Genomic DNA, 24,659 nt, shown 5'->3' with positions numbered 1-24,659 from the left:
TGTAGTAGTAATAATTAAAAATAAAACCCAAAAATATTTCCCGTTCTTCTTTTGCTTGTTGGGAGCTTTCCCGTGTAAATAGTTTTATTTCTTTTCTTTTCTTTGGGGGTCAGTAGGAGAAGACCATAATTAAATTGTTGAAGTGGCTCTTATATGCATTATTGTTGATTTAACCAAGAGCCCATATTGTCTTGTCTTCTCCTGTTTATTGAATGCTCGCAGATTCCAGCTTAGTCCAATGCACGTGCACCCTTACTATTATTCACACCGTTCGGTCATGCATGTGAAAGGCAATTATGATGATATATGATTGACTGACTGAGATGAGAAAAGCTGGTATGAACTCGACCTCTTTTGTTTTTGTAAATATGATGAGTCCCTTGTTCTTGATTCAGCTTATTATGAATAAACATGTTTGCAATGACAATTAGAGATCGTAGTTGCTTGTGCCATGCTTGATTAGCTATGAGTTATAATGATTTACCTTGTGTGCCAACATGCTATTGAGATGATTATGATGTGGTATGATGGGGTGGTATCCTCCTTTGAATGATTTAAGTGACTTGACTTGGCACATGTTCACGCATGTAGTTGAAACAAATCAACATAGCCTTCATGATATTTATGTTCATGGTGGATTATATCCTACTCATGCTTGCATCCAATGTTTATTAATTTTAATGCATGTACATGGCTGTTGTCGCTCTCTAGTTGATCGCTTCCCAGTCTTTTGCTAGCCTTCACTTGTACTAAGCGGGAATACTGCTTGTGCATCCAATCCCTTAAACCCCAATGTTATTCCAGATGAGTGCACTATACGTTCCTATATGCGGTATCTATCTGCCGTTCCAAGTAAATTTGTATGTGCCAAACTCTAAACCTTCAAATAAACATTCTGTTTTGTATGCTCGAATAGCTCATGTATCAACCAAGGATGTCCTTATCTTCCGTGCTAGGCAGGTTATTCTCAAGAGGAGTGGACTCCGCTCCCCACTCACGAGAAAAAGGCTGGTCACCGGGATGCCCAGTCCCATGCTTTATGCAAACTAAATCAAAATTAATTGCAAACAAAACTCCCCCTAGGACCTGATGTATGTTGGAGGCACTCGTTGTTTCGAGCAAGCCATGGATTGATGTTTGTTGGTGGAGGGGGAGTATAAACTTTACCATTCTATTTGGGAACCGCCTATAAAGTGTTTAGCATGGAAGATATCGCCATCTCTTAGTTGCTACATTGACAATGAAAGTATACCGCTCAAAATACAATTTATCTCTATTTCAAAACCGAGCTCTGGCACCTCTACAAATCCCTGCTTCCCTCTGTGAAGGGCCTATCCATTTACTTTTATGTTGAGTCATCACCCTCTTATTAAAAAGCACTAGCTGGAGAGCATATCTGTCATTTGCATTCATCACTATTAATTTATGTTGGGTGTGACTACGATTGGATCTCTTTTACCATGAATTATAATGTCTAGTCAGTCCTTAATCTTTAAAGGTGCTCTACATTTATGTTTTGCGGTCTCAGAAAGGGCTAGCGAGATACCATCTTGTTATATCATATTATGATTGTTTTGAGCAAGTGTTGTCATCCGAGATTTATTATTATGACTTGCTAGTTGATTATGCTATTGATATGAGTAATTATGAGACCTGGGAATTATTGCAAATGTGGTTAGTTATAATGTCTAGTCAGTCCTTGATCTTTAAAGGTGCTTTGCATTTATGTTTTGCAGTCTCAGAAAGGGCTAGCGAGATACCATCTTGTTATATCATATTATGATTGTTTTGAGAAAGTGTTGTCATCCGAGATTTATTATTATGACTTGCTAGTTGATTATGCTATGATATGAGTAATTATGAGACCTGAGAATTATTGCAAATCTGGTTGGTTATGATCTATGCTGAAAACTTGAATGCTGGCTTGAAATAGTTACAATAACAAGAGCAAACAGAGTTTGTAAAAAATTTTCTTTCTTTCTGTCTGTTTATCAACTGAATTGCTTGAGGACAAGCAAGGGTTTAAGATTGGGGGAGTTGATACGTCTCCGTTGTATCTACTTTTCCAAACACTTTGTCCCTTGTTTTGGACTCTATCTTGTATGATTTGAATGGAACTAACCCGGACTAACGCTGTTTTCAGCAGAATTGCCATGATGTTGTTTTATGTGCAGAAAACAAATATTCTCAGAATGACCTGAAACTCCACGGAACATCTTAGAAAAAAATAATAAAAAATCCTCGCCAAAGATGAAGACCAGGGGGCCCACACCCTTCTCACGAGGGTGGGGGGCGCGCCCCGCGCGCCCCCTACCTCGTGGGCCCCCTGGAGACCCTCCGACGCCAACTCCAACTCTATATATTTGCTTTCGGAGAGAAAAAAATCAGGGAGAAGAAATCATCGCGTTTTACGATACGGAGCCGCTGCCAAGCCCTAAAACCTCTTGGGAGGGCTGATCCGGAGTCCGTTCGGGGCTCCGGAGAGGGGGATTCGTCGCCGTTGTCATCATCAACCATCCTCCATCACCAATTTCATGATGCTCACCGCCGTGCGTGATTAATTCCATCGTAGGATTGCTGGACGGTGATGGGTTGGATCAGATTTATCATGTAATCGAGTTAGTTTTGTTAGGGTTTGATCCCTAGTATCCATTATGTTCTGAGATTGATGTTGCTATGACTTTGCTATGCCTAATGCTTGTCACTAGGGCCTGAGTGCCATGATTTCAGATCTGAACCTATTATGTTTTCATGAATATATGTGAGTTCTTGATCTTATCTTGCAAGTCTATAGTCACCTACTATGTGTTATGATCCGGCAACCTCGAAGTGACAATAATCGGGATCACTCCCGGTAATGACCATAGTTTGAGGAGTTCATGTATTCACTATGTGCTAATGCTTTGTTCCGGTTCTCTATTAAAAGGAGGCCTTACTATCCGTTAGTTTCCAATAGGACCCCGATGCCACGGGAGGGAAGGACAAAAGATGTCATGCAAGTTCTTTTCCATAATCACGTATGACTATATACGGAATACATGCCTACATTACATTGATGAATTGGAGCTAGTTCTGTGTCACCCTATGTTATGACTGCTACATGATGAACCGCATCCGGCATAATTATCCATCACTGATCCGGTGCCTACGAGTTTTCCATATACTGGTTTACGCTTATTTACTTTCCCGCTGCTACTATTACAATCACTACAAAATACCAAAAATATTACTTTTGCAGTCTTTACTTTTGTTGCCGCTACCACCACTATCATATTACTGTGCTACTAAACACTTCGCTGCAGATACTAAGTTTCCAGGTGTTGTTGAATTGACAACTCAGTTGCTAATACTTGAGAATATTCTTTGGCTCCCCTTGTGTCGAATCAATAAATTTGGGTTGAATACTCTACCCTCGAAGCTGTTGCGATTGCCTATACTTGTGGGTTATCAAGAAAAATTTCTGGCATCGTTGCCGGGGAGTCTACGCAAAAAGTCAACATACCAAGTACCCATCACAATCCCTATCTCTCGCATTACATTATTTGCCATTTGCCTCTCGTTTTCCTCCCCCCACTTCACCCTTGCCATTTTATTCGCCCTCTCTTTCTCAATCTCCTCCTCCTTCTCTTTCTCCTCTTGCCTTTTTGTTTGCTTGTGTGTTAGTTTGTTTGCTTGTCGTTATGTCAAGTCCTTTACCTTCTGCCTCTATGTCTGAAATCGGGGAAATTATTGTCGATATGGACAATAATAATATCATGAAAAATTCTGATGCTCCTGCTAAAGAACCTACCATCTTTCATACAAAAAAATTCCATGTTGGTAGTGGTAATATTATTGGAAAAGGAGTTATTCAAGATTTCTTTACTTGTGCCGGTGCTTTACCTTCTATGGGTAGTTCTATCCTTCACAGAACTAGTAGTCTTGCGGACGCTATTGCCATGCTTGTAGTTGAACTTGAAAGACAATTCATGCACGTGCATCCTTCCATACAAAGGATTTTTCTGGAATTTTCTAATATTGAGCATTCTTCTGTTAAGCATGCCGCTACTATCTTTTTGGCTCATGAGTTTAGATTCATAATAAAAGAAGCCAAAGAAATCTTTGCGCATTATAGGGTGGACGCTTGCCGTCCTCCCATAGAGGCTATCCTCTTTGATCAAGAAGAAATAATGTGTTTTCAATATCTAGACTATGTTGCTTTCAATGGAAATCTTAGAAAAAGGGTTCCTACCAATGTTTTAGGTTATACAATTTCTGAACTTAATGATGATTTGGCTATTCGAAATAATGAACTAGGATATTCTCTTGAATATAGGCTCACAAAGTTCTGTCAAAAGAATGCTTATAATGATGAATTGGTTGTGCATTATGAAGGACCAAAGGAGGAACCTATACCTCCCAAGGTTGATCTTGGGGACTTTTGTCCCGTCAAATTTAATTCTTTTGATTACTTTCTCTTGCCTCGAAGGAAACTTGCTGCCAAGCGTAGAGAATATGAAATGAGTTTTAATAATATATCTTACTATTATGGCAATACCTAGATCTATTCTTGCTTGTTATGCCCAGCTAGGGGCGTTAAACGATAGCGCTTGTTGGGAGGCAACCCAATTTTATTTTTATTCCTTGCTTTTTCTCCTGTTTAGTAATAAATAAATTATCTAGCCTCTGTTTTGGTTGTGTTTTTTGTGTTTAATTAGTGTTTGTGCCAAGTAGAACCGCTGGGAAGACTTGGGGAAAGTCTTGTTGAACTTGCTGTAAAAAACAGAAACTTTAGCGCTCACAAGAACTGCTGTCATTTTTATTTGGAAAGTGCTATTTAGTTAATTCTTTTCGAAGATGATAAATAGATAAATTCCTCACGTCCAGCAATTTATTTTAGAATTTTTGGGGTTCCAGATCTTGCGCTAGCTACAGATTACTACAGATTGTTATGTTTTTGACAGATTCTGTTTTTCGTGTGTTGTTTGCTTATTTTGATGAATATATGGCTAGTAAAATAGTTTATAATCCATAGAGAAGTTTTAATACAGTAGGTTTAACACCAATATAAATAAAGGATGAGTTAATTACAGTACCTTGAAGTGGTCTTTTGTTTTCTTTCGCTAACGGAGTTCACGAGTTTTCTACCTTAAGTTTAGTGTTGTGATGTTTTCAAGTTTTGGGAAAGGATTTGATGGATTATGGAACAAGGAGTGGCAAGAGCCTAAGCTTTGGGATGCCCACGGAACCCCCAAGATAATCTAAAGACACCTAAAAGCCAAAGCTTGGGGATGCCCCGGAAGGCATCCCCTCTTTCGTCTACTTCTATCGGTAACTTTACTTGGAGCTATATTTTTATCCACCAACATGATATGTGTTTTGTTTGGAGAGTCTTGTATTATTTGTGTATTTGTTTGTTAGTGTTCCACAATCATCCTTGCTGTACACACCTTTTGAGAGAGCCATACATGAATTAAAATTTGATAGAATACTCTATATGCTTCACTTATATCTTTTGAGCTATGTAGTTTGCTCTATGTGCTTCACTTATATCTTTTGAGCTATGTAATTTTGCTCTATGTGCTTCACTTATATCTTTTGAGTATGTAATTTTTCTCTATGTGCTTCACTTAGATCTTTTAGAGCATGGTGGTGGATTTGTTTTAAAGAAACTATTGATCTCTCATGCTTCACTTAAATTATTTTGAGAGTCTCTTAATAGCATGGTAATTTGCTTAATAATAATATGCTTGGTATTCAAGATTTGTGAAAATTTCTTTTGAGTGTGTTGAATACTAAGAAAAGATTGAAGCATGATAATTGTTCTGAGATATGGAGGTGATGATATTAAAGTCATGCTAGTTGAGTAGTTTGTGAATTTAAAGAATACTTGTGTTGAAGTTTGTGATTCCCGTAGCATGCACGTATGGTGAACCGTTATGTGATGAACTCGGAGCATGATTTATTTATTGATTGTCTTCCTTATGAGTGGCGGTCGGGGACGAGCGATGGTCTTTTCCTACCAATCTATCCCCCTAGGAGCATGCACGTAATACTTTGCTTTGATAACTTCTAGATTTTTGCAATAAGTATATGAGTTCTTTATGACTAATGTTGAGTCCATGGATTATACGCACTCTCACCCTTCCACCTTTGCTAGCCTCTCTAATACCGCGCACCTTTCGCCGGTATCATACACTCACCATATACCTTCCTCAAAACAGCCACCATACCTACCTATTATGGCATTTCCATATCCATTCCGAGATATATTGCCATGCAACTTTCCACCATTCCATTTAGTATGACATACACCCACCATATACCTTCCTCAAAACAGCCACCATACCTTCCTATTGTGGCAATTCTTTCTATCGTTTCTTTTGAGGTGGTGTTATGTCATTCTGGATAATTTCCCTTCGTGTTTCATGATTTGCAACTTCTCAGGAATGAGATATTTTAAAACCATCATTTTCTCTTCGTTCATGAGATCTTTTCAACCCAACAGTTTCTTCGTTGGTGTTATCTGGGTATAGATTTCACTTAAATCCTTCCCTAAGGAATGTTGCTAATTGTGGTGTCTATCGATAGTTCAAGTTTCCTCCTATTCTTGCGATGAAAGAAGTTTTCATGTATTTTTTTGACCTTGAAGTTTCCATATCTCCGTTGCTCTGAAGCAAGCTATTGATTCCATTACTGGCAGAATTTCACCGCAAGTTTTGAGATGTTTTCGGTAAGACCACAACAAGCTTATTCGTTTCCTTGTTGTTTCTTTCAACAACTCAATTCAACCCTTCTTCATAAGGATGCTCTTTCAATTTTAATTGGGAGAGTTTTCATGTTCTTATACATTCGTTTCGTTCCATTCTTCATTTGTTTCGGAGGCATTGTGATGTTGCTCTATTCGAACTAGCTTCTCGTCTTGTCAAGATCATGTCCTTGCCCTTGCTTTTCCATTCAACGGGAGTGTCGTGTCCTTTATCCAAGTTCCTTTTGCCTTATCAAGTCTTGCCCCTCTTTCATCCGTAGTGCTGCCTGAATTCTTTCATTCTCATTCCTTCTCTATTTTCGCTTTAACCGGTGTGGTCATATTCTTTTGGTTCGTGTTCATGTCTTCCAACTTACAAGGTTCTTGTAATGTTCCTTGTTCCTCTTTTCTAATAGAGTGTTTTCAACTTTGTTCATCTTCGTTGTATTCTTTGTTTCAAGTTGTTCAACCACACAAGGTTATTTGCTTTCACTCTTCTGTCAAGAAGCAACTTTGTTTTACCTCTTCCTCTTCTGTTTCCCTCTGGTGCCATCCCTAGATCTCGAGGCGAGAACTCTTGTAAGTGGAGGAGTGTTGTGACAACTCGAGACCCATGCTCCAGAAGGCCTCCAGTTATTTCGTTGTCGCTGTGTGTTTTATTTATTTGTTGCATTCATCATGTCATCATTTGCATTGCATCGACACTCTGTTGCCGTCTTGTTTTTCCAAACTGGCATCCGTTCGTGGTTGCCGCTTATTCCTTGTCTCTGCCAGACCATTCTCTTCTCTCTTGTCTTCTCCGTGGCAATGTTGTCAGACCATATGTCTTCCTTGATGATTCTCAGTCCAACCACACAGTTGACCTCGCCTGCCTAACACTTCTTTGCATAGTGCATCGACCCATCGTCCACATCCGAAACTCCCCCAAACCCGACCCAGGCAGTCGTTACTGATGGGTCCGGATCATCCCCAAACATCCCTGAAATATCTCCTTTTTTATTTGGACTCCCTACCTATTTATTTCTCGACCATCCGATTTCGATCGGAGAGACCTAGATACCCCCTAACCTAATCCACCACCATATATAAATGGGGCAACCCTAAAATCTAGGAGAGTTGTCACATCCTTCCTCCTCGTTGCCTCCACAATTCACCTCCCACCTAGGGATCCATCGTGATCCACCTAGCCCCTCTCCTCGTTTTCCAAACCGAACCAACCAACAGCGCCAAACCTCCCCTCATATTCGAGCTTTGCTCGATCTCCTCCTAAGCTTCTCCACGCAGCCTCCCCACTGCCTTATCGCCTCCCTGCCTGTTGCCGTTGCAGCCCGAGGCATCATCCCCTCCCCTGATGTCCTTCACCCGAGCCCCATGAGAGGAGCTACTCCTATGGTCTTGCCTCGTCCTCGTCACGTTGCCTCCTCCGCGTCGCCTCGCATCTGTCGGGCCTCCCTGCGCCAAGTCCCTGCATTGCTCCCGCCCCTCCTGCTTCGTCCACACGAGGTGAACGAGCGCACGAACAGCGCCCCGTCGTCGCCTCGATCTGCCATGCCCGACGCCTTCCATGGAGCACTAGCAGCAAGGTCGCTGCCCTCCCCAACCCTGCTCTCTCCCTTCGCCATCTTTCTCACTCCCTCTTCTGTAACTCCCCGTCTCTATGTTGCCTCGAACAGATTGCACTGTGCCACCACTCCGAGCTCCGATCCGGGACTCCCCTTGCCGGATCTGAACCCAGGCGCCTCCCTCGCCCGCTCCCGCGTCCGGTCCCCGTCGTCCTCGCCCCGCTAACCTCGCCGAAGACCTCCTGTGCCGCACCCGCTGGTCCCTGCCCTTGCATCACGCCCCTGCTTCCATCTCCGTCGCCGCCGGCTGCATCGAGCAGCAACGAGCAGGTCGCTCGTTCCACGCCCGCTCGCGTTGAGCAAGCCAACCAAGCGCCTCGGCCCAGCCTCCTGCGCAAGTCGGCCCAGCACCAGCTCCACAGTCGCGGCCTGCCAGCTGCACCACCAAGCCGGCCCATCTTCTCCTCTGGGCCCAATGTGAGCAGCACACTAGTTCCAGCCCGATCTATATTTTTCTGCTCTGGTCAAATTTCCTAATTATCCAGGGAATTGCAGTTTTGCAGAAAAACCCTCAAACATCATGCATATAATAACTCATTAACCGTGCATCATATGTAAATAATTTATATATGTAAAATGCTTAAAATTCCATCTAGTTTCATAATATGCCACTTTCGTCCATGTTTAAAATGTTGAAAATGTTGTTTGCATTTAATTTGCTAAATGTATGCTAAAGTGATTTATTTAATAACTAAATAACCGTAGCTCTGAATTAAATAAACTTTATATGTAAATGGTCTAGAAAAATGCATAGTTTAACATGGTGGCATTACTTTGCATGTTTAATAACTCTAAAATTGTGTTTAGGGCAGAACAGTACCAAATTCGAATCTTGCACATGAGGATTTTCCGGAATTGTTGTTTGTTTATCCGGCCTCATTTAAACTTGCCTAGATAGGTAGTTTTTATTATGCTTCACCTCTTTCCATGTTAACAAACATTTAATCTTGTCATATACATAAACGAGAGTGAACTAAATAATTAAATGTGGTGTTTCTTCAATATGCACCTCGTTGCATATTGAGCTCCATTTAATTTGTAGTATAGTTTGTTGTACTTTGCCATGCCATGAATCATTAAACCTGACATGCATCATACTTGTTTGTGCATCATGCCATGCTTATGCTTGTTGGTTTACCATGTTGTTTTCTTCTTTCCGGTTGTGCTCCTTCTCGATAGTTCCTGTTTCATTGCGATTGTGAGGATTCATTCGACTACGTGGCTTCGTCTTCTTTATGCACTCGATCTCCTTCCTAGCGGGATTTCAGGCAAGATGACCATCACCTTGGATCTCACTAGTATCTTTGCTATGCTAGCTGTCTCGATGCTATCGCTATGTCGCGCTACCTACAACTTGTTTATCGAGCCTCCCAAAATGCCATGATAGCCTCTAACCTTTTTACCCTTCCTAGCAAATCGTTGTTTGCCTATGGTACCGCTTTGCTCAGCCCATCTTATAGCATTGCTAGTTGCAGGTGCAGTTGCAGGTTGTTCCATTTTGGGACATGGATATCATGGATATCATGGTATATCACATTATCTCTTATATAATTAATGCATCTTTATACTTGGTAAAGGGTGGAAGGCTCGGCCTTTTGCCTGGTGTTCTGTTCCACTCTTGTCGCCCTGGTTTCTGTCATACCGGTGTTATGTTCCTTGATTTTTCATCAACCCCTCGGGCCAGTGCTCCTCATGAGTGTTGGTCCAACCTATCAACTGCCGGTGGCCGCCAGCGGCAATTCTGTGATTGGCCTACCAGAAGTTTGGAGAATACAATACTATGAGGGTGTCGACACGTCGGGTGGTCTTGCTGGTTTTGTTTTACCATTGTCCAAATGTCTTGTACACTGGGATCCCGAGTTTGATCGGATATCCCGCGATGGAGGATTTTCTCCTCGGATCATGAGTTTGTGATGGGCTAAGTTGGGACACCCCTGCAGGGTTTAAACTTTCGAGAGTCATGCCCCCGGTTATGTGGCAGATGGGAGTTTGTGAATATCCGGTTGTAGTGAACTTGAAGTAAACTCAACTAAAATACACCAACCGCATGCATCATCGTGACTGTCTCTTTTCGGGTACGTTCGAGAAGAGAACACGGTTGGGTTATGTCTGAATGTAAGTAGTTCCAGATCACTTCTTGATCATTACAAGTTTGCAAGCATTTTCGTAGACTCTCGTCTTATTCTTGTAATCGTAAGTTAGCCACCATACAATGCTTAGCCTCTTGCTGCAACCTCACCACTTATCCATTCCATACCCATTAAGCTTTGCTAGTCTTGATACCCATGGTAATGGGATTGCTGAGTCCTCGTGGATCACAGATTACTACAACAACAGTTCCAGGTATAGGTAATGCGATGGTTTAACACGAGTGCGATGCTTGCTTATTTGGAGTTCTTCTTCTTCGATCGAGGGATAGGTTCTAGGTCGGGGGAGCCTCGGATTAGCTAGGTGGATGTCGTTCTTCTTTTTTGTTTGATTTCATCCGTAGTCGGATCCTGCTCTTATGTATGATGGTTCCTATGTATTGATGTATTGTTGTATGAATGTTGTAACTTGTGGTGAGTGTAAACCTTTATCTTATATTCTCATCTATTCAGTACATGGTATGTTGTAATGATATCCACCTTGCTATGTGCTCGAAGTGCGGTTGTGCCCCAATCGTGAGTTCATCACGTGATTGAGATAGAATCGCATCTTGGGCACTACACAATCTCAGCAGGAGTAAGATGAGTGAGGTATGGTTTAAGGATATCTTCCTCCTCCTCCTCAGCTGGAAGCACTTGTTCGAAGACCAGAGGCTGATCTATGGTAACCTCCTTGCTCTCATCTCCTTAGAAGGCTTCCACGGACTCTTCTCTCTTCAGCTCGATTTTCATCATCCAAGCATCCTCTTCCACGTTGTTGGAGGAAGAAGAAGACATGATGCCTGGCTCGAAAGATAACAGTGGATTTCTCCGTAGTACGGTGATCAAAAGGTTCGGGAAGTATATATAGATTTTTTATCTTGGAGGACAAGTATATGGTAGAAAGATGGAGTGCGGAAGGTGTCCCAGGTGGGCACAACCCTTGCTTGGCACGCCCTGGTGTCTTGTGCCCACCAGGGGACAGTTACTGGAAGTTTCTTTAATTCCAAATTTCTTAAATATTCCAAAACTGATAAAAAATATTTTTGCGGATTTTTCGGAGTCCTTTACTTAAGGATCACGTACCTCCTTATTTTCGCAATTCGGGAGTGTTCTGGAAGGACTCTTTTATGTGTTCTTCCGGTGCCATAGTTTGGATAATATTACTTTCAACATTAATAGGCGTACCTGAGATATATTGCTTTATTCGTTGCCCATTGATAACCTCCGGATTAGTACCTTCGGAATTATTTATTTTGATGGCTCCAGATGGGTAAACCTCCTCGATGACGTATGGGCCATCCCATTTTGAGAGGAGTCTTCCTGCAAAGAATCTGAAATGAGAGTTGTATAAAGAACATATTCTCCGACTTTAAACTCGCGCTATTGAATTCTTCTGTCATGCCATCTTTTTACTTCCTCTTTGAATAATTATGCATTTTCATAAGCTTGGGTTCTCCATTCATCTAGTGAGCTAATATCAAATAACCTCTTTTCACTAGCAATTTTGAAGTCATAATTGAGTTCTTTGATTGCCCAATATGCTATATGTTCTAACTCAAGAGGCAAATGACAAGCTGTTCGATAAACCATTTTATAAGGACACATATCGATAGGATTTTTGTATGCTATTCTATAAGCCCAAAGTGCATCATCTAATTTCTTAGACCAATTCTTCCTGGACCTATTGACAGTATTTTGCAAAATTAATTTTATTTATCTATTTCTAAGATCAGCTTGACCACTAGACTGAGGATGATAAGGTGATGCAATTCTATGGTTAACATCATACCTCACAAGAATTTTATGGAAAGCACCATGAATAAAGTGTGAACCACCATCAGTCATTAAATATCTAGGGACTCCAAACCTTGGGAAAATAACCTCCTTAAGCATTCCAATAGACGTGTTGTGATCAGCACTACTAGTTTGAATAGCTTCTACCCATTTAGTAACATAATGAACAGCAACCAAAATATGAGTATACCCATTAGAGGAAGGAAAAGGTCCCATGTAATCAAATCCCCAAACATCAAATGGTTCAACAACAAGTGAATAATTCATAGGCATTTCTTGACGCTTACCGATATTTCCTATTCTTTGACATTCATCACAAGATAAGACGTACTTACGGGCATCCTTGAAGAGAGTAGGCCAATAAAATCCAGATTGCAATACCTTATGAGCAGTTCTATATCCACCACGATGCCCTCCATAAGCTTCGGAGTGACATTTACATAGGATTTGTCCCTGTTCATGCTCAGGCACACAATGTCTAATAATACCATCTACTCCTTCTGCATAAAGATGCGGGTCATCCCAGAAGTAATGTCTTAAATCATAGAAGATTTTTTTATTTTATTGGTATGTAAAGCTAGCTGCTAAATATTTAGCAATAATGTAATTATCATACCAAGGAGTACTATGAGAAACATTTATTGCAGCTAACTGCTCATCGGGCAAACTATCATCAATAGGTAGTGGGTCATCAAGCACATTTTCAAGCCTAGATAAATTATCAGCTACTGGGTTCTCAGCTCCTTTTCTATCAATGATATGTAAATCAAATTCTTGTAACAAGAGAACCCATCGGATAAGTCTAGGTTTAGCGTCTTTCTTTTCCATAAGGTCTGTGTGAATAGTTACTTTGGAATCAACAATATAAGGTCTAAATTTATGACAGGCAAACACAACTGCTCAGAATTCTTTTTCAGTAGTAGCATAATTTCTTTGAGCATTGTCTAGAGTTTTATTAGAATAATGAATACCATTAAGTTTCTTATCAACTCTTTGTCCCAAACTGCACCAACAGTATAATCACTAGCATCACACATAATTTCAAAAGGCAAGTTCCAATCAGGTGGTTGAACAATAGATGCAGAAATTAAAGCTTTCTTAAGTGTTTCAAAGGCTTCTAAATAATCATCATCAAAAACAAAAGGAATATCCTTTTGCCAGAGACTAGTAAGAGGCCTAGAAATTTTTGAAAAGTCTTTGATAAATCTCCTATAGAAACCAACATGACCTAAGAAACTACGAATACCTTTTATATATTTAGGAAATGGCATTTTCTCAATTGCATCAACCTTAGCTTTGTCCACTTCAATACCTCTTTCAGAAATTTTATGACCCAAGACGATCCCTTCATTAACCATAAAGTGGCACTTCTCCCAATTCAAGACAAGATTTGTTTGTTCACATCTCTGCAAAACTCGATCAAGATTGCTTAAACAATCATCAAAATACTTCCGATAAACATAAAAGTCATCCATGAAAACCTCAACAATCTTTTCACAAAAGTCAGAGATTATAGCAGTCATACATCTTTGAAAGGTAGCAGGTGCATTACATAAACCAAAAGGCATACGTCTATAACCATAGGTTCCAAAGGGACAAGTAAAAGTGGTCTTTTCTTGATCAGGTTGAGAAACAGGTACTTGTGAAAAGCTAGAATATCCATCAAGGAAGCAAAAGTGTGTGTGCTTTGATAATCTTTCAAGCATTTGATCAATAAAAGGCAAAGGGTAATTATATTTTCTAGTTGCTTTGTTTAATTTTCTAAAATCAATTACCATTCTATAGCCTGCAACAATTCTTTGCGGAAGAAGTTCATTCTTATAATTAGGAACAAGAATTGTACCTCCTTTCTTAGGAACAAAATGAACAGGACTTACACATCTACTATCAGCTATGGGATAGATCATACCTACTTCCAGAAGTTTTAATATTTCCGTTCTTACCACTTCCTTCATCTTCGGATTTAACCGACGTTGGTGATCAACAACGGGTTTAGCATTAGGTTCCATATTAATTTTATGATGACATAGAGTGGGACTAATGCCCTTCAAATCATCAAGAGTATATCCAATAGCAGCTCGGTGCTTCCTCATAACTTTCAATAATCTTTCTTCTTCATGTTCTGAAAGGTTAGCACTAATAAAGTCATCTTGTGGGGAACCAAGAACAGGAAAATCAGTAGGGTATTTTATTTTCCCACACAAGACTTCAACATCTCTAACAATCCCAATTGGTAATACAGTGTCTCTATTAGCAAGTTTAATAGTAACATCTATTTCTTCTATCTCTGCGGGTGCTATGTCTTTCATAATTTCTTGATATAAAGTGTAAGGAATAGCACTCACACTAGCACATATGTCACATAAACCATGATAAAAGTGATCTCCTATTTTAACTAAGATGACATGCATGCCAACGACAGGTCTATGTTTATTTTTTATCAGGTTTGGCAATTCTAGCAGCTTCTTCACAGAAGTAAATAACATGCCCATCCATATCTTATTCCAAGATATCTTTAACCATAGCAATAGTAGGTTCTACTTTAATTGGTTCATCAAGTTTAGGTGTTCTAATATAGCTTTTATTAACCATAATTGAAACTTTAGCATGTTCCTTTATCCTAACAGGGAAAGGTGGTTTCTCAATATAAGCAGCAGGAACAACTGGATCAACATTATAAAGTATAGTTTCTTCTTTAACTGGTACTGGTTCTTTAATTTCTTCTTTAATAGGTGGGTGATATTTAAAACACTTCTCCTTAGGGAGTTCAACATGAGTAGCAAATGATTCACAAAAGGAGCTAGTATCTCAGAGTCAAGACCATATTTAGTGCTAAACTTTTGAAAAGCATCGGTATCCATAAATGATTTAACACAAGCATACTCAAGTTTAATACCTGACTCTTTACCTTTGTCGAGTTGCCAATCTTCACAGTTGTGTTTAATTCTTTCCAAAATATCTCACCGGAATTCAATAGTCTTCTTCACAAAAGAACTAGCACAAGAAGTATCAAGCATGGTTTGATCATTACAAGAAAGCCGAGCATAAAAGTTCTGAATAATATTTCTCTTGAGAGCTCATGATTGGGGCATGAATATAACATTGACTTAAGACTCCCCCAAGCTAGAGCGATACTTTCTCCTTCACGAGGCCAAAAATTATATATATAATTCTGATCACGATGAACTAGATGCATAGAATAAATTTTTTGGTGGAACTCCAATTTCAAACGATTCCAATTCCATGATCCAATATCATCTCATAGCCTATGCCATGCAAATGATTTTCCCTTCAAAGATAAAGGGAAAACCTTCTTCATAACTTTATCTCCGGGTAAACCTGCAAACTTACACAATCCACAAATTTGTTCTACATATATCAAGTGCATATCAGGATGTTCGGTTCCATCTCCTGCATAAGGATTAGCTAGCAGTTGTTCTATCATACCCAAAGGAACTTGATATTCAATATTTTCAGTAGGTGCAGTGGTTTAGGGGTAGCTACTTGTGTTTCCAGACGAGGTGAAGATACCCCTAACAAACCCCTCAAAGGATTGTTTTCCATAGTAACAAGTGACAATAAATTTCAGCACACTATATAAATGTTAACTTACCAAATCCCACTTACCAAAGGTGCTTCACTCCCTGGCAACGGTGCTAGAAAATAGCCTTGATGACCCACAAATATAGGGCATAAATTGTAGCTCTTTTCGATAAGAAAGAGTGTCGAGCCCAACGAGGAGCAGAAGGAAATGACAAGTAGTTTTCAGTAATGTAATGTCTGCAAGTGCTAAAATTGTAAGTAGTAGAGTAGTTCGATAGCAAGATAATTTGTAAAAACCAATTAACGATAGTAATAAAAAAGTGCAACAAGGTAGCCCAATACTTTTGAGGCAAAGGACAGTCCAAAACGGTCTCTTATGATAAGCAAAGTGTTCTTGAGGGTACACGGGGATTTCATCTAGTCACTTTCATCATGTTGGTTCTATTCGTGTTCGCTAATTTGATATGTGGGTGGACCGGTGCTTAGGTGCTGTCCTTAGTTGAACAATCCTCCTACTTTTTATTAACCCTCTCGAAAGCATTCACAACTATGAGAAAAGTATTAAGAATAAATTCTAACCATAGAATTAAACTTTTGGATCCAATCGGTCCCTTACGGAATAGCGCATAAACTGGGGTTTAAGTTTCTGTTAGTCTCTCAACCCATCATCTAATTTCTACTCCACAATGCTTTCCCTTAGGTAAAAATATGGTGAAGTTTCATGTAGTCGACGTTCACATGACACCACGAAGGGAATCACAACATACATACTATCAAAATAATGAACACATATCAAGTTCACATGATTACTTGCAACATGATTTCTCCTGTGACCTCAACAACAAAAGTAACTACTTACAAATGATAAAAATGCTCATGATTAGAAGGGTTTTAAATATGATATTGGAATTGAACATATAATCTTCCACCAAATAAACCATATAGTAATCAACTACAAGATCTAATGAACACTACTGGTCACCCACAAGTACCAATCTATAGTTCCGGTAACATGATTGAACACAAGAGATGAACTAGGGTTGGAGAGGAGATGGTGCTATTGAAGATGTTGATGGAGATTTCCCTCCCCAAGATGGGAGAGTTGTTGGTCATTATGATGACGATGATTTCCCCCTCTAGGATGGAAGTTCCACCGGCGGAATCGCTCCGCCGGAGGGCAAAAGTGTTCCTGCCCAAGTTCCGCCTCGAGGCGGCAACGCTTCGTCCCAAAAGTCCTCCCCTTATTTTTTCTAGTTCAAAAGGACTTATATACCAAAAGATGGGCACCGGTGGTGGGCCGAGGAGGGCACAACTCACCAGGGTGCGCCTGGGCTACCTGGCGCGCCCAGGTTGGTTGTGCCCACCTGGTGGGGCCCCCTCTGTTAATTATTTGCTCCAATAATTCTTAAGTAATCCATAATAAATCTCCATGATGTTTCAGCTTGTTTTGAGTTGTGCATAATAGGTGGCCTGACGTAGCTTTTCCAGGTCCAGATTTCCAGCTACCAGAATTCTCCCTCTTGGTGTGTACCTTGCAAATTATGAGAGATAAGGCATTATAATTACTCCAAAAATCATTATTATGTATAAAAACATTGTAAATAACAGTAAGAAAACATGATGCAAAATGGACATATCAGTCACCCATACCGAAAGATGAAAGCTGAATTTGATGGTACGGCAGAGGTAGGTGTGGGCCCAAGACCCTATGATGGGGACGTGGTCGATAACATGGCTAAACAAATTAATGTGGTGCTTCGCAAGAACCACATTTTGACGGTGAAACAAACACCCAAGGGTCAGGTGTTTAAGAAGAAATCAGTGTTCTGGAAATTACCTTACTGAGAGATTCTACGTGTACGTCCCTTCATCGATGTCATGCACATAGAGAAGAGCGTATGTGAAAGCATCCTTGGTACTCTGCCCAAGATTAAAGGTAAAAGAAAGGATGGTGATGGTTCATGGCTTGATATACTTTCTGATCAATCAAAACGCATGAGTGAAGCAGAAGATAAGGACAAATTCATCAAAGCTCGCCATAGTTACAATTTCAGTACAAAGGAAGCAACACAGTTCTTCACCTATTTGTTGTCAATTAAGACACCCTCTTCCTACTCCGCAAACATCAGAAGTCTCATGGATGTGAGCTCAGGTAAAACAAGGTTGGGACACATGAAGTCACATGATTTCCACGTAATGTTGACACAAATCCTCCCGGTGGCCATCAGGAATCTGATGGACAAAGATATAAGAGACACACTCATTGAGCTCTGTTATTTCTTCAACCAACTATGGCAGAGAGTTATAGATCCTGAAGAGTTGGATCATATGAAAGATGGTATTGCAAGAATGTTGTCCAACCAAGAGATGTTTTCCCACCGTTATTCTTTGATGTCATGGTCCATCTCACTGTGCACCTTGTCGATGAGATAAAGTATTGTGGTATTGTGTTTCTTCGCAACTTGCATCCCCTCGAGCGGTTCATGGGAGTACCGAAGCACTTTTGTTGGAACCGAAACCATCCAGAGGCAAGCATCCTACAAGCTTATACCATGGAGGAGGTGGTTGACTTTTGCACCAAACACATGAAACAAAGACCTGTAGGTTTGCCCCTCTCTCGCCACGAGGAAAGGCTGAACGGAAAGTCGGTCCTTGCTAGCACGCAAATGGCTGCACCCAAAGAATTGGCAAAGAAAGCCCATTTGACGGTATTCATTAACAGCCCAATTCTTAGCTCTTATGCCAAAGAACACTTGGCGGAGATACGCCAAATCTTCTTACCTATGGTGCCATCGTCAGATGTGGATATGAAGGAGCACACTAAGAACTATGCCGAATGGCTGAAGAATCATTTGGCACAAGTATCCATCGATGACATTGCCACATGGTTGGCACAAAAGCTATCACCTACGGTGTTGAAGTACCAAGCATATGACATAAATGGATACATGTTCTACACTAAGGAACGTGATCATAGTACCTCATATCAGAACAACGTTGTTTGAATAGAATGCATGATTGTAGATGAAGCTGATAAAAGGGTATACTATGGAACCATCAAATAGATTTGGGAGCTTGACTATGTGAAAGTTAAGGTGGCATTATTCAGGTGCGCATGGATCCCTCTTGGTCATGTAAGGGTTGATGATTACAGGAATACCTGTGTTAACAGGACAACGATGGCATATCACGCGGACCCATTCATTCTTTCCAACGATGCTACCTAGATTTTCTTTGCAGGAGACCCCTTGCATAAGAACTGCCATGTAGTGATGCATGGGAAGGGGAGGGTACTGGGTGTCGAAGATGTTCCCGATGAGGACGAGTATGATGAATTTGCTGAGTTACCAGCCATGGGATCATGCACCCGTGCAACAGAGTAGCGTAAAATCATCAGAAAACCCAAGTTCATTCGGGGTCAACGTACTGATCCCATTTCCCCCATCTACATGGGAGATAAGCCATAAGGCAAGTCTTTATGCCTACTCTGCAACTCAATTCGTTCAATTTAGAACTGTTGCGAGTACTAAATTTGTGAGTTATGCTCGGTTTTCTGTTGATGTAAGAACCGTTAATATGTTGACCTTGATATGCTGTCAGCTTAGACCATGAATATGAACTATTTTTTGTTATTGTTATTATTATTATTATTATTATTATTATTATTATTATTATTATTATTATTATTATTATTATTATTATTATTATTATATCGTAGAGGTAGCACACTCAATTGATCTCACTACAATATGTGTGAACAAAAATATGCAATCTGGTTTGCGAATAGCACACGGTTCGTTGATGAAAGCCATGTGCTGACCAAACCCCGCCCGTGATTTGAGTCGTGCTTTCTGATTAGCCAGAAACCAAACCCCACAGATCATACGTCTACACCATTAGATGCTCCCAGATCGTACGACGATCCTCATCCCTTTTGACAACACGTGCAGTTTTGGTTGTAATATTATTTTTATGCACAAAATGCACGTTAAACTCAAAAAATGTCTTAAATATAGGTAACGATACCTTAAATGCACCAAAAAATCAAACCCATGGTATAATGGTGATTGCGTACCGTGGATCATTTTATGAGGCCAAACGATGAAGTCATCGGCCATTGGAGTTTGGATTGACACATTTGACGAGGACATGTACCTAGGGTAGGGTAATAGGCCTAACCTAGATGCCCTTCCCAAGGACACTACCCTAAGATCAACAGCAATCAAAGCACAACAGTTTCCAACGACTGGAATCACCTCAGAGTGCAACCCACTCGACTAATAACTCCACTTGGATAACCCAATTCCATTCGACTAGTATATCATCACTCGACCGAACAAGAAACCACTCGGAGTACAGAAGATTTAAAGTCACTTAGTGTAACGCCCTCGATGCAGCTATATCTCCCACGTGTCGAAGCACGACTTAGAGGCATAACCGCATTGAAAGCAATGTCGCAAGTGAGGTAATCTTCACACAACCCATGTAATAAAATAGGGGAAGAAATTCCATAGTTGGCTTACAATCGCCACTTCACTCAATTACATGAATAAAGCATTACATCATCCAAATACAATCAAGGTCCGACTACGGAACCAAAATAAAAGAAGAACCCCAAATGCGACAAGGTCCCCGATCGACCCCAACTGGGCTCCACTACTGATCAACTAGAATGAAACACCACAAAGGATAAGATCTTCATCGAGCTCCTCCTGAGCTTGGTTGCGTCAACTGCACGGTCTCATCAGCACCTGCAAGCTGGTTTTTGGAAGTATCTGTGAGCCAGGGGACTCAGCAATCTCGCACCCTCACGATCAAGACTATTTAAGCTTATGGGTAAGGTAAAGGTATGAGGTGGAGCTGCAGCAAGCGACTAGCATATATGGTGGCTAACCTATTCGCAAAAGAGAGCGAGAAGAGAAGGCAAAGCACGGTCGATAAAAGTATAATCAAGAAGTGATCCTAGAACAACCTACGTCAAGCATAACTCCAACACCGTGTTCACTTCCCGGACTCTGCCGGAAAGAGACCATCACGGTTACACATGCGGTTGACTCATTTTAATTAAATTAAGGTTCAAGTTATCTACAACCGGACGTTAACAAATTCCCATCTGCCCATAACCACGGGCACGGCTTTCGAAAGTTCAATTCCCTGCAGGGGTGTCCCAACTTAGCCCATCACAAGCTCTCACGGTCAACGAAGGAATAGACCTCCTCCCGAGACATTCTAATCAGACTCGGTATCCCGGTACTCCAAGACATCCTCGATAATGGTAAAACAAGTCCAGCAATACCACCCGATGCGCCGACATCCTGATAGAAGCTGCACATATCTCGTTCTCAGGGCAACACCGGATAAGCAATCCGTACAACTAAAACCAGCCCTCTTGTTTCCCCGAGGTGGCGCTGCAAGGGGCTCTAGTTTGGACCAACACTTAGACAAGCACTGGCCCGGGGGGGTTAAAATAAAGATGACCCTTGGGCTGGCCTAACCCAAGAGGAAAAAAGGCTAGGTGGCAAATGGTAAAACCAATGTTGGGCCTTGCTGGAGGAGTTTTATTCAAAGCGAACTGTCAAAGGGTTCCCATTATAACCCAACCACGTAAGGAACGCAAAATCCGGGAACATAACACCGATATGACGGAAACTAGGGCGACAAGAGTGGAACAAAACACTAGGCATAAGGCCGAGCCTTCCACCCTTTACCAAGTATATAGATGCATTAATTAAATAAGAGATATTGTGATATCCCAACAAGTAAACATGTTCCAACAAGGAACAACATCTCCATGTTCCAACAAGGAACAAGCTTCAATCTTCACCTGCAACTAACAACGCTATAAGAGGGGCTGAGCAAAGCAGTAACATAGCCAATCAATGGTTTGCTAGGACAATGTGGGTTAGAGGCTTGGTTCAACAATATGGGAGGCATGATAAGCAAGTGGTAGGTATCGCAGCATAGGCATAGCAAAAGAGCGAGCAACTAGCAAGCAAAGATAGAAGTGATTTCGAGGGTATGGTCATCTTGCCTGAAATCCCGCAAGGAAGAAGAACGAGTCCATGAAGAAGACAAACGGACGTAGTCGAACGGTTCCTCACAAACGCGACGTTAACAGAACCAACCCGAAGAAGCAAACAACGGAAAGAAGCACACAACATAGTAAACAACCCTCACGTAATCATGGCATGATGCACAAACAAGTATGATGCATGTCCGGATTAAAGAGGCATGGCATGGCAAAGTGCACAAGCAATCCTACAAATTAAGTGGAGCTCAATATGCAACTCCGTTGCATATTGACCGAACACCACATCAATTATTTAGTTCACTCTCGGTTAGGTACTCCACAATATTAAATGTTGGTTAACATGGCAAGAGGTGTAGCATAACAAACTATACCATCTAAACAATTTAAATGGGGCCGGATATAATAAACAACAAAACCGGTATACCCCATATGCAATTATCAATTTGGTGCAACAACAATTTTAACCAATCTTGAAGTTGTTATCATGATGCGGATGACATGTGCAAGTTTATGCAATTTTTAATAAAAGTTGACAAGAGAATTATGAAGCAGTTGTCACCGTGGTGAAAAGAAAAGGGGTGCCACGGCGACGAATACGAAAATGATGCCACGGCAACATATCGGTTATCAGGTAGTCCACGGGGATACTGGTGCAAAAGGAAAAGTGACGGGAGCGTGCAAGAGATGGTGGGATGATCCCGGATTCCGGGTGTCCCACGGGTTAGTGTCATGGAAAACGAGTTACAATACGGACATGGTGCAGACAAAGGGTGCATCTCATCCAACATGCATTCATGCGTTCACAGGCGTCGACTCGGGGTTATACCTTTGAAACGTGCATTTTTGAAGTGTATCGAGTCGGCGTAGAGGGAGTAGTGGAAGTAGACGTTCTCGGACGTCGAGGGAAGTAGTGGTTCACGCGACAGTAGTAGAAGTAGTCGTCCTATCGTTCATCGGCGATCATCGGAGCGGTAGTGGAAGTAGAGGTACATGACGACGGTAGAGATACTCGCAACGGTAGTGGTACAAGGTCATCAGGGTACTTGCCGGTCCGGTCTTGGTGTATTATGTACATGGCTAACATAGTGGTACTAGGTGTCTTGTCGAACCCAAGCGACGGTAGTCGTACACGGCGCGATGTGGAAGTAGTTGTACTCGCGGTTTTCGGCGATGGTAGTCGTACACGTATCGATGAGGTACTTAACGTTTCGGTCTGTAGCTGTTCGAGCGTCCGTGTGGTCTTGCCGGTGGGGTACTTGGCGCTTGCGGTCCAACTCCGAGGTCATAGCCGTGTGGTCGAACTTGACGGAAAACGGGTCTCGCTGGGGACTTGGCGCATCCATCCAGAACATGTGGTACTTGGCGAAAACGACGGTAGGCAGGCAGTGAACAATGACACGAAGTTCAGGTGTCGCGGTGGTCTTGGCGTCCAGCGACAGCAGCAGTCATCGCAGACACCGGGCACGGTCGCCTGCAGACGGACGGAGACGCAGCAGCAAAAGAAAAACAGCAGCAGCTCCCGAAACATGACAGCGCGTGGAAGGAGGAGGTCGAGGACGCAGGGGGGGGGGGCAGCGGTGCTGGCGACAGTCGAGGACGACGCCTCCGGTCAGCGAAGCACGGGTGCAGGGGAGGCGGAGTTCCTGCTCGGGGAGGCGCAGGTGAGGGTCGCCGTGGTGCTCTGCTGCAGGGTGCCATGGCGGGGAGGCGACGAAGAGGATGGAGCTCTGGGCGCAGGAGGATGGCCAGGGTGCACAGAGCGGCAACGGTCGCCGGAGCTTGAGGGCGCGGGCCGCGACGTTCGCGATGGCGGCAGCAGGCCTGGTCAAGGGAGAGATGGGGGTCGAGGACGAGGGGGACTTGGGGCGCTGGCGGCGGCCTCGGGAAGGAGGAGGGACTTGGCGCGGTGGAGAGCAGGGAAAAGAGACGAGCGACAGGACGAGGGGATCGGGGAGAGAAGACGAGGTGGGAGGCGGCGCTGGATGAGGACGAGAGGGAGAGAAGATGGGCTCTTCCCTGCACTAGGGTTAGCTGGGGAGTGGGCCTTGGGAGGCCGGCCCAATGGAGAGGAAAACGTCCAGGGGCCTGCTGGGCTGCTCTCTCTCCTACTCTCTTCCTCATTTCCTTTTATTTGCCAAAATATCAAAGGCATAAATAAGAGAAAGGAAAGGTTGGAGAAGGAATTTGGGCACTGGGATAATTTTCATGAACTCAGAAAAATGTGCACGGTCCGGGAAAATAGAAAAAGGTCAAGTTTGAAAGATTAAATTCAAATTCCTTTGAATTTAATTCAAAAGGTTTGAACTAGGATAGGTTTTTCGAAGTGCCCAAAAATGTTGAGAAATTAGGTGGAGCTCCGGAAAATGATGAAAGGACATGTGGCACAGTTAGAGGCCAAGAGTTGAAATAATAAAAGGCATTGGGATTTTTGCAAGTGTGTTAAGGTAATTCCACATAATTGGAATAATTACTATAGCTCTCTAAATATCGAGAGGATAAGTTGTAAAGAGAATCACCATGTGAATTCCCTCAATTTAAATGGATCAAAGATCCATACCATTTGTTTAGTTGAGTTAAGAAAAATAAATGGCATGATGGCATGATGACAATGCACATGATGCAATGATGAATGCAAAGAACCAAACAAATCACACGACGAAACCTGGAAACCCTGGAAGGCAACTGAAGCTCCGGTCTTGGGGCGTTACACTTAGGATGGCAACGGTCAAGCGTTCACTTGGTAGTGTTAATGATCATTTATATGTCTTTATTGATGGCGTTACCAGTAACGTCTCGCCTTAATGTACATTGAA

This window comes from Triticum aestivum, chromosome 3A (genome assembly GCF_018294505.1).
Source record: "Triticum aestivum cultivar Chinese Spring chromosome 3A, IWGSC CS RefSeq v2.1, whole genome shotgun sequence".
Classification (NCBI taxonomy): domain Eukaryota; kingdom Viridiplantae; phylum Streptophyta; class Magnoliopsida; order Poales; family Poaceae; genus Triticum; species Triticum aestivum.
The sequence above is the reverse complement of the archived record's forward strand: the minus strand, read 5'-3'. Positions refer to the sequence as shown.